Source organism: Agelaius phoeniceus, chromosome 3, assembly GCF_051311805.1.
Source record: "Agelaius phoeniceus isolate bAgePho1 chromosome 3, bAgePho1.hap1, whole genome shotgun sequence".
NCBI lineage: Eukaryota > Metazoa > Chordata > Aves > Passeriformes > Icteridae > Agelaius > Agelaius phoeniceus.
In genome coordinates this window covers 67,410,691-67,423,250 of record NC_135267.1, presented here as the reverse complement: position 1 = coordinate 67,423,250, position 12,560 = coordinate 67,410,691, and positions in this window count along the sequence as shown.

The window sequence follows — 12,560 nt, the reverse complement described above, 5'->3', positions numbered from 1 at the left end:
TTTTTCAAGCAAGGCAAGACAGATATTCTGGTTTTGGTAGGGATAGAGTTATATCAACTAAGTGAAATATTATTAACTGTACTACTAGTAGTAAACTGAATACAAGTGCTTCTGGATACTTGAGTTTCATATCAACAGTTCAAAAGAAGGCTGTAATTTAATTTTTTTTCACACATACTGATTTGGAGTGATAAGAACCAATATTAAAACCAAAGAAGTCAATAAAAGTCTGTGACAGTGGTCACAGGGGTTCTTGAATGAGGGGAGAGACGAGAATGTTGACTCCAGGTTCAGAAGGCTCAATTGTTTTATGATGTACATATATTACATTATAACTATACTAAGAAGAAATAGAATTTCCTCAGCAGGCTAGCTGAGAATAGAATAGAAAAGAATGATAACAAAATGCAGCTCTCTCGGACTCTGTCCGAGATAGCTCGGTCTTGATTGGCCATTAATTATAAACATTCAAGATGGCCCAATCAAAAATCCACCTGTTGCATTCCACAGCAGCAGATAACTATTGCTTACATTCTTTTTCTGAGGCCTCAGCTTCTCAGAAGGGAAAATCCTAAAGAAAGGATTTTTAGTTAAAAAGATGTCTGCGACAAAAGTCATCATCTGTTCACAGAGGTGTCAGTATAAAAAAACAAGGGCAAAATATGACTGATAATTTTCCATGATTAATAGTTTAATCAGTACTAATTACATTACATAATGCCAAACATATAGCAGTACATCTTGCCTGAACTAATAATTTGCCTTAATTTCATTAATATTAATTTTCATCAAGCTGGCTGATACCTGTGTGAAACAGCTTGGAAAAATTCAGTGATTTGTAGTCCTGTGTCTCTGGGGCAGTGCAATCAATCGTGCATGAGGTTATAGAGTAAAATATAATCAACACCCACCTAATCTTCATATTGTGAGCTTAATTTCTGTGTCACTTGGTCTTTTACATGTAATTCTACTTTTTAATTGACTTTTCTTTGTCACTTGAATGTCAACTAAAAAGTTCTATTGAACAAGGGCTATTGACATTATGGTACAGTAATTGGGATAAAACCATTATATTTTACCTTCAGTTGCCTGCACTGGGAGACCAGGAAAGGGTTATTTTTGGCCATATTACTTAGCTTATCTGGTTGGTTGCCTTTAAATAGGATGTGTGCTTCATATTTCAAATACAAAATAAAAAGCTCTTTGGTTTTGGTGGGTTTTGTTTTTTTTCCCCTTCTCTACACTGGAGGTCTCAGGAATGAGGAAGAGAAATGTGTATCTTACAAAACAGGCTTTTGGTACCCTCTCATCCTAAAGGCTGAAGTTTGGTCTGAATTTATTTTTTTTTACCGTTGCTCTTTGTTGCAACCAGTGGCTGCCCAGCCACTGGGTTCCTCTTCTAAATTATGTTTATCCACATGTCAGAACACTGGCTTCCAACAGCAGTTGGATTTAAGGAACTGTCTGGCCACTGGAAATGCTACAGAAATTTTAATAGCCTCATGATTGTTACACAATAAATTGGTGAAATAGTTTAGCTTGTAAGACAGCACTTTAGCTTCCTTTTTTTCTGATCCGTAATGGCTTTTGTATCTCTCTTCCTTCAAGACTACTTCTTCTAATCTTTCCCATGTTAGTCTCTCCTCCACTTCCTCTACACACCATTTTGCCTTATCTCCTTTCTATTTTCATCATAACAGCTGCCAATCTTGTAATTCTTTAACAACTTTTCTTTTTGCCTTCTTTTTCTTTGATTTTTTTTTCTGCTCTATTTTTATTTCCTTTTCCCATGAATGTTATTTTTTCCCTGACCTCAGTTTAGGCCTTTCACTTTTTACCTTTTTTTTTTTATGATTGCTTTCTTTCATACTCACTTTCCTATTCTTCTGAGCTTTTTCCTCTCTGAAGGGAATGAGAGATTTTTCATGTTTCTACTTGTCAGCCAGTGCTGAGAAAGAGACCAGCAGCAGGTTCAGCCAGTTAGACCAGGAAAGATGTAGGAGGCACATTCTTGCCTGAAGCAGAGGGATGGATTTAACTTACTCTGCAGTTACATCAGAAGTCAAATTCATAGCTGAAAGGATGGTGTGAGTGGCTGAAAAAATGTATGTACAGCACACGGACAATTTCCCTGTGCATATGAGGATGCAGAGCTGCTTGGAGACTATGACTGAGCAGGTTTGCACACTGTGTTATCTGTGTGCCTCCTTGATCTGTTGGGGGATGCACAGAGCACTTCCTCTGCTTCACAGAGTGTTTCCCAGAAGTCAAGGGCAACATAAATCTGCATTGTGCAGAAATACCATGGTCACAGCCAGAGTGTTCTGCTGGAGCAGCACAGGTGACTGAATGCTTTCATTTAACAGTGGGGATTGAGGGAAATGTCCCAAAGTGCTGTGATAGTAGCATACAAACAGTGGAGACCAAGGCAGGAATAGAAGGCTGGGGATATTTTGGAAAAGTGCTTCTATGGTCAAGTAAACCACTGGACAACAAAGCATATACACAAAAGCACTGAATTAATATTAATTGAAGGTTATATGTGAGCTTACAGTCTACAAATGCATGCCTAGTTTTTGCCCACTGTATGCCATCAGCTGTATGAGAGCACCCATGACCAGAAAGCTAAGATTATGTGATAGTATTAAGCCTGCCTGGGGCTTTGCTTCCTGCCATGCACTATGACACACTCTTGTCTCCTGACCACAAATTTAACTGAGTGATGCAGGCTTGAACTTGTAAAACATTCTCAGCATATAGGAGAGTTCTATTCATACTCAAACTGATATAGTTGGAGAAATACTGGTGCTGCTGTAAAATATATCTTGGGTGCATGCATACAAAACTATTATTAGACAACCATAAATATATATTGGACAATCCAGAAAAATAAATACTAATTTTTATTAAAGCCTGTAAAATAATAGTGCAAAAAGTGTAGTAATGGAAGGATCTTTCTGTCCAGAAGAGTAAGAGAAACCAGCCATGAAGAGGTCATGTCAACAGTGACATTTGCTGGCAAACTCCTGGAGAGGGTCCCTGATGATCACAGGCAGAAGTCTCCTTAAGGAGCCTGATGGTCCTGCACAGAGGATGGGATAGTCTTTCTCACTGTAATCTATACAAGTAAATGATTGACTTGGAATACCATTTTCACGTGGCTATCAAGCTTGCTTGTTCCCCACTTGCAGGCTTCCAAATTCTGTTACCCAAATTCTGGGCTATATCCATTTTATTTTTACTTCTGTTCTTTTGGAAAGTCTTTTGTGGCTTTTCTGTTATCCAGAGGTGAATGTACACCATACTGCTGAGGCACTGAGTGAAGTGACTGAGAGACTCTCTCATCATCTGTGACTGCAACACTTAAAGCAGGAGGAAGCTGTAGCGAAAGTGCAACAGATTTGCTGATTCCTTCCCTGACTTATTTTGGTAAATCTCCATCTGCATGGACGACAGACTGAGAGAAACAGCTTTTGAATTGTCTCCATGCAAATATTTATTTTTTTTCCTCTTTATGCATGAGAATGGTAAACTCTTTGCCTTCATTATGAGCACTCTGAAGAAGATAGTTCGATACTCTAGTATTGAACCAGTACAATGAGCCCCCAGTGTGTTGTTGGCAGGCAGATTTGTGGCTACATAGGTAAATACTTATAGAGCATTGTTGCAAGTGTGAAGACAGGCCAGGAGGGAGGACAGCCATTGACTGGGATTCGGATAAGCAAGATGGAATAGTTATTGAAATACCGAGGGGATTGTTATGATAAGCTTTCTTCCTTTGCTAGCTGCTCACTCTAGCTTCTCTGTGGACATTTATACCCTCAACAACTTTTCCCACATTCAGTAGCCATGCCCTCAATTCTTCTCAGTACTCCCAAGCGATGTGCTAGGAAGGAAACAGAAGTTTTTCCATGCAAGGCCCTTACTTTCCATCCACAGTGACTCCACCTGATCTCTTCCATAAAGTCTGGATCATTTTGATCCCTCATCAGCATAGAAGATGAGGCAATTATCTGTGTGGTGATGATTAACTCTTACATCTACAGCACAAGATAGAGGCCGTGAGGATCTGAAGGTGAGGAGAGATGAGAGGATTTACTCAGCAGCAAACTGTAGCATCTCCAGCTGGGCATGGGTGGGCTCTGCAGTAGGCACCACACAGACATAAGCTGCCCTAGGAAAGCATTTTTTGTGTGGTTTTTTAAATGGTTCTAAGACTGAAGTACTGAAAGGCTCTAGAAATTCCTTTTTATGTTTATGTTGATAACTCATCATAGTGTTTTGTATCCCTCTTAACTAAAAATCCTTATCATTCTTAGCTTATCTTGTTTAAAAAATGTACTTTTCATGTATCACACTGAATAATATCTGCAGCTACAGAAATATGACTGAAGATATGACTTGGAAACATAGATACCAAACTACATAGATGCTTAGAGTGATGAGTGACAACCAGACACTATTGTAAATAAATCCATGTTAATTGACCCATTTAATTTTAAATAATTAAAATTTATTTAATCTGTATCAACCCTTTAAAGCAACAGCATTTATTGCATCTTTCATGGGGAGCAAAGTAGGAAAACTGAAACAAAAGGCATTCTGTGACATTTTGTAAACTTTTGTAGTAAGTTCCCGTTCTGCTTACACACTTAAGCAAGAGAAATTCAGTCATCATGACTCATCCATCCTCTGCACTTTCTTGAGTTCACTCCTATGCATGAACTTCATCACATGCAGCCAGCTTCTTATTTTTTGTGGTGGGACACAGAATGGAAAAGATAACTATTACAGCAGACCTGGAAATACAGCTAATATGCATGTAGACTTAAATACACATCATGGTTATTCACTCATTACACATTCAGTTGAAAATATAGATGTTTTCCATTGCCTTCTTTGCTGCACAATTTCACAGCAATCACAGAAGACATGGAAATGCCCTTTTCTCTCTCTCTTCACATTCAAAAGGGCAAGCTTCTCTAACAAAATAAACTAACCATACTTATGCATTTTTTGTCAACCTCAGTGCTGCTGTGTGGCTTGAACCTGAAGCCATATAATGGAGCAAGCTGCATTATGATAAAAACATATAACAATTTCAGTCTTATTTATGTGCAGTTGTGTCGGAATTTACATTGCAACTGAGTGTCTTTCTTACAACTGGCTTTAACTGTGAGTTGCTAAAATTAATGTTTGAACTGAGGTGTCCAAAACCTGACCAATTTGAAGGGTTTTTTATGGATGCATGAAATTTGATGCACGCTACCCTTTGTCAGTTTTCAAGATCCTACTGCCAAGGACAGGAATTACAACCTTTCCAGTCTAGAGGCTTTTGATCTTTGATTTGGGACAGTCATTTCCCCCCTTTCCCCGCCCCACAATTAGTTTATTATGAGAAATGGTTGAACAGGTCTTGTTTACAGGTTTTAGAGCTTTTCAGCCTGAGGCAGACACCTGGCATGGATAAGGTTTTCTTGGGTTTCAAGCAGGCTAAAGAACAATAATGGAGATTCCCAGTCTTCATTACTGAGAAAGCTAGTAGCTTCTTCTGCAATACTGTATTGTCTTATCCTCATTGCTCCTCTTTTCTGTAGGTATTTGGACCATGGTTTTATAGCCCTGCTCTCAACCATACAAAAACCCAAACAAAACAAACCAAATAAACAAACAAAAACCCAAGCCAAACAAACAAACAAACAAACATCACAAAAAAAAATCTATCAGTCTCAGTCTGTATCAAATTGTATTTGATAAATAATAAATGAGAATGTTTTTGTCTAAACAAAATAGTGGGTTTTTTCAGTCATCATTTCTTAAGGAAAAGTATGGAAATAACATATTTGGAAGACAGTGTGTGACAACTGTGAGCGTGTGAGAATGAAGCTGGGTTTAATGGCCAATCACTTTACCTGTATTTGCGGACAAAAAAATCTTTAGATTTATCATTCACTGAGCAAAACACTGCTTTTTAATTTTTTTTTTATTTTTTAATTGGTTTGTAAGCAGGATTAGAATGCCATTGAAGCCATTTTCTTTCTTCCATGTGTATCCCATCACAGTGTTCCAGTTCTTAACCTGCCCCTGGCTGTATGTGCCTCTTTTGCTGGATCCTTCCTGAGGAGCAGCACCACTCAGCCCACAAAGAGCTGGCAGCCAGGCAGTGGGGTCTGAGCACTTTTGCCAGCTGGCTGATCAGCTGAGGGACAAAGACAATAGTTTATCTATGCTTGCTCTGGTCAGCTCCCAAGACATTCTTGTCCTTCAAACTGGCATGACTCCTGGCTCAGTGCCAGTTTCCATCACTGTACTGCTGTTCTACATGCACACAGCTTCTTTTTGCTAGTTATTTATCATTTTTTGCATAATTTTTACTTTTTTTTTTTTTTTTGTTGGCCATCTAAACAACCCCTGCCTGTTTTCTGCATTGTTAGCAACAGTCAAAGGCTGCTGTCAGGTGGATCTTGTTAAGCTGCAGCTTTATTCCATCAGCCTCTATTCTATGGAGCCTACACACCTCTAAACTATCTGAATATAAAAAGAAATAAAGACCTCACTCCAGGCATAAATCCCAGCAACTGAACATCTGTGTTTAATGCTTTTGAAATACCCTTCTAAAAGGTAGCTGCAGGTGGTTTTATCAGTAAATAATTTTGCACTTGTCCATACATAATATTACAAAAGCCCAGTTTTGCTGGTTTTTGCTTGTTTTTTGTAATCCATTAGGCTCCATAGCTAGTTAGAGAGGTGAGCTAATTAAAGAAAATAATGAGCCATACCCATATCAGATCAATATATTTGGAATTTTTTTTGCAAGCTGAATAACAATCAAGCTGAAAATTAGAATATAAATGTTGCTAATTCCATGAGCAAGGAAAGGGGCATCTGGTTTAATGTCTGCTATCAAGATTATTATTAGATATTTTCAAAGTACTGCCAAGAGAGTACATAAAACTGCCACTGAGTTGCATATTTAGGTTCAGTATTGTTCTTCCAACTGGAGTACTTGGAGCACAGTTACAATCCTTATCTTGCTTTCCATCTCACCATGGTAACATGAGTTATGTACCAAATCTTTCTACTTCCAAGTACCTTGTTTTGTGAGCAGTCTGTTTATGTCAGAGATATATTTTCAGGCTTTCAGTACACTTTATATCATTCACAAGCAACTAATTCAGCACAGACATCTTGCAGTCCAGTCATGATGAAAATTGTTGTAGCCTAAAATTAAGTGCTGATTTTCTATCAGTACCTATTTTTGTTTCTTCAATGTCTCTTTTTTATTTTTTTCTCCTACTTTTTCCTGGTAAGACATTCTATTGAAGAAATGTAACTTCTGTAAACATCTTTTTAAGATACCTTTTAAGTTTACAAACCAAACACTATTTGTTAGTCTGTATTTTAATTTATAGAAACAAAGAGTACCTGAATATTTCAGAAATTATATTGTCTGCAGTTTGTTCCCTTGTTTGTTTAATCTAATCCTGTAACTAATGGTGATGATATCAACAAATTTAAGGGTGTCTATTTGCTTTTGTCATAGAGATAGTTCTCAAATATTAACCCTGCCTCAAGTATCTGCACAGCAAGTTCAGTGGGATGAAGTATTGTGGATGACAAAAGCAAAGCCACTCCTTTTCAAAGCTGTGGCAGCTCTGAGTCAGTGATTTGTTTCTGTGAAAGACATACTAAAGTTCTTCACTCCTAACTTCCAGATGAAGGACATCTTCTTCCTAACAACAAGCTGGCTGGTCACAGAGCTCAGGACTCATATCTTCTGAGCTACTTTTACAGTTGCTTCCTGTCATAGATGCAAAACACCAAAGAATGCAGTTCTTGTCAGAAGGAAAATCACTTACAGAACAGAGAGTCACAGACTGCATATAAAGAAGTTCAATTTAGAACTGAAGGTGTTTTTTTAAAATGTCCCAAAGCTACAGTTGACATTACTTCCTTTTGCTGGGCCTAGCAAACAGTTTCTGTCTTACATGTGATTGCATGTGTGGTAGAGATCAGAGAGCTTTTTTATCAAAATTGGTTCTCAGATGCGTATAAAGTTTTAACAACCATAAGCAGCCTTTTCAAAAAGCAGCTTGTCACATGACATATGTGGATACCAACCGAGTTTTCTTTCTTTTTGTTCTTTTTCTCCTAAATGAAAAAATTTCTTCCAGCAGTCTCCTGTAAACTACTTCAAAGAAGTCTCAAGTCCTTTTTTTTCCCCAAGATGACCTACTATTCTGTGTCTTCTCAGAAAATTACTCAAGGTGTTTGAAATTTGAGGAGTGTGCAAAACAGCAAACTTGAATTTTTTTAAACCAACAATGTATTTCAAGAGTCCTGATTTTATTTTCAATGGTTTTTCAGTTTATATCCCTCCAATTACAGTGAAAACATCTATAAAATGGCCTGCAGAAACTTCAGTAGTTTAGGGAAACTACAAGGCTGGCAAAAAACAGACTCAATCCAACACACTGCTTAAATTATGCTTAGTGTCAAATATATGAGTTTAGTGTAGGAAAGCTGAGAGTCATGCCTCAGAGCTAACGTGTTCCAGTGCTCTCTCAAATGACTGCTGAGAGAGCAAAGACTACAGGTTACCTGCACGGATTTGGCACACCCAAAAGTGGGAGTTTCTTCCATGCCCCTCATTTGCTGGATTTAAACACATATCAGCCAGTGGTCTCTTAACCTCTTTGTTTAATATGCCAGAAACCACTGCCCATTCTAGATAGTGTGAATTCTATTTTTAGAACAGAATATTTTCTATTTTTCAGTGGACTTTTTTGCGCAGTACAAGTGACTGAAACCATTTTTTTGCTTAGTTAGGAAATAATGTTCTACTTGAAAAGTCAAGCATTCAAAATGATGAAATTTCAGAAATGAGGCAGTCCATCCAACTTTAATTTGGCACCATATAAGTGCCAGTCCTTAGTGGCACAACTATATTCTTTCACCTGTTCCCAGCTCCATTCATTGTAGTGCAGTATGCTTAGAGAATCCAACATCTGTTCACTCTTTTTATCCTTGTTGCTTAACTGATGGCTACACCATGGAGTGTAGAATTGTTTCTTTCCTCATGATCCTTTCCAGAGCATACTAGAGTGCAACGGTGTCCAAATGAATCATGAACTTTAATGATCATATGGCTGCTATGAGATGAAATGCATGATTATCTCCATTTGATGTCCGTGAAAGTGGAACAAAATCCTCTCTGGAGGCCACACAGGGAGCTGATGGCAGAGCTGGAATTTGGGACCCAATCCAGTGCTCATTCTCCTGGATGAAACCATTTTCCTCCGGGAAGTGCTGAGCAGCCTTGGCTCTCATTGGCTCTGCAGTTTTGATCATTCATCATGCCTGTTCACCATCACAGCAATGGTAATCTTAAAAAGCTCAACCAGAAGATAAAAGCCCGAATACTTACAGTGGCTCTATGCCTGAAGCAACAAAAGCAAATTCCTCATTTACACAGACTTTTCAGTGGAATGATGAAACTGAATGAAATTGTGTAATTTCACTTTCCTAATGCTTTCTTATTCTCACTTGGAAAACCACATTTCTTCCTTGTGACTTCTTCAGTGTACCCACTGGGGAAGACACCACTCGTGCTGGGGATGGCAGGGAGCTGCACTCGGGACAACTGTCAGGCCAGAACTGGGGTGACCACTCATGAGCTGGAACACTGCTGCCCAGCTGAATGTGGGATGGACCCTTCCATCTGATTCCTGTGGTGGGATTTGGACACATAGCATAAATCTGGTTCCTTACTTCTCTGAAAGTTATGAGGACTTAATTAAGGCTGGAAGCCTCCTACATATGACTGAAATGAATGAACTTCCAATGCCTGGTATTTGAAGGATGGATGGGCAGATGAACATGAAGTCCTTGTAAACACATAGACTATCCTTGGCAAACGACGAGCAATTTCTATTTCCTACAAAAGAAAAAAAAATGTTCAATAAGAGAATATTTCTAGTTCTAGGAAGGCAAAAATACCCACAGATATATACGAGGTTTTGTGCTTTCAATCTCTTTTAGAGGAAGGCTGCTCAGATATTTGCAGGGATAATAGCAGGAGAAAATGTTTGCAAAGGTAAATCAAAATAATTTTCTTTCAACTGTCATGTTCTTAAACTAGACAATACAATGCTAATATATTTCAGACACAAAAAAGTACATAAATTGGTTTGAAAAATCTGGAAACTAAAAGCTGTGCACTTTCATACCAGTGCCTGAGGTCCATGCAATTTCTTTAGATTTTCTGACAAAATATGCCTCTTGGTTAACAGAATTTAGCTCAGTTAAACTTGTTAAAGAATAAAGGTAGCATATCCTATGATAATTGCTGTATGATGAATGCATGCTGATTGTCCATTCTTTTGCTAAAATACCCTCCTCAGTATGTTGTGGAGGGCATATATTTTAAAGGAATTTCAGAAAATAGACCCATTTCCTGGGTTTGTCTAGAATGTGCATTTATCACTAATTATCCAAACCTTCATCTTTTTGGAAGCAGTTTATTGGGCTTGATGTGGTATATGCCCCATAGAATTTTCAGATTAGTTTTAAAACTAAATCCTGTGTGCTCTGATCTGTGGGTATTTGGGGTAATGCAGAGAAACTGGCCTTTGGTGGAGGTTGGCAAACGCCAGAACAAGTCCTTGTGAAACACACGCAGTCAAGTCTGGTGGATCTCCTCCCACTTCAGCACTGACTAGCATGTGCATTTGCTGTCTCTATGTTCATTTCAAATAGTTCATGATGATCAAAACATGCCACTGAATTGTCCAGAGAATTCATTATTTCTTGTGCCATTAGAGACTGCTCAAAGTTTGGATGACAGCTTACCTACTCTGCCTGCCCTAAGTTATCACTGTATTACACCAGGGTTTTCCATTTTGCATCCCCACTCCATGAGAACTCTGAACAGCTGTGAGAAAAATTATCTGGGAGCTTCTGGTAACTGGTACAGTACTTTAAAGAGTCCCAAAATGAAATACTAAATAGCTGGATTTTAAGTTCATGCAGCCCATGTATAAAGACAGAAAGCAGAGATGTTAGCATATGTGTGGCATGTGATTAAACCTCTTTAATGACACACACAGTTCACAGAGTGGAGAAGCACCTCACAGCACTGGAAATATCTGCAGTCACAAAGGGAAATTACTGTAATTGTGAACCCCAACAACTTGCAGCTCACTTGCACATAAAGACACCAAGGAAGGCAATTCTCCTACGCTTTGAACTTCACAACTTAAACAAGGCTAATAGGCAAGCTGAACAGAATTATAAAATTATTCTAACCTGAAGAACATTGTCTATTAATCTCTTTTGTTTTGGTCTGTATTTCACAAATGAATAAAACCTCACTTCCTTGAGTGAATTGGCCTCGTGGATATATTATTAACAAGGGAAAAGACAAACTGTTCCCAAATAATTTAGGGAGCATATTGTTTCAAGAAAAATCATACGATAGGCATGGAAGCATTTGAGAACATTTCCACGCAGCATGACATGCTCCTAGGTTGTTCCAGGACAGCTCTCCCCATTTGCAGTGAAACAAATCCATTCTACAGATGATGCACAGGACATGACTGTCCTTTCTTTTTTGTTCCCCTTTCTGCTTGGAAGGACAAGCATGACTAGGAATGACTTCTCTTGTTGAGCTGCAAACATTGCTTAATGTATTCTTAGTTGCTTGACAATGAGTTTCTTGAATTGTAGGGTTGCTGTGAAATGTAATGAGCAGACTGTGCAGATAAGAAACTTCACACCAGTGGATCTGGTTTCATTATGCAATCATTCATTTCTACTCTGCAAGCTCTTGCTTGTATACCATGTTCCTCAGTTTTGACACCCTTAAATTAAAAACAGGCCTGCAAGGACCTACTTATATTTAATAATGATCCCAATAAGATGAGTCTTCTGAGGCACAAGAAGTATACAGAAGTGTAAATTTTTTCTCACATTCCAGTTCTTCTCTGTAAACCAATCACATTTCCTCATTTAACTTGTTAGAATGTGTAGTTATTAGAATGAATTCATTGCTTCCTGAAGTCCAAAGAGTGTAATCATTATTATTTTAAAACTACGTATGCTACAATTTTCACCAAACATAAGGATACCATGTCTAATTGCAGAGGCATAAATTATTACTTTTATGGCTCAAGGCCCCTGTTCTCAAGGGGGTTTTTTTCGCCCTTTTTGAAGTTCACTGTAAGGCTATGGGTTATGGTATTTTTTCATTCACAATGTTACATTTCTTTCCAGTAATCTGACATCTTCTCACTATGACCTGACTCACAGAAGACTGAAGCACCAATGGCATACCTAATTATCATTTGCATTATCATAGCACGTTGTCACTTCACTACTTGTGTTCGAAGTTTATGTGCACATGTCTAGCTGTTGAATTGTAGTCAAGAGACAGATGAGAAAAGCCATATTATTACTAATTGGTTTTAATGTTAGAACTGTCAGGCAGTGATAATTTTTCAAAATTCTGAAAGAGGTGAAAGCAAACTTGTGCCTAAGAATTATGAAATATAGGAAATTGG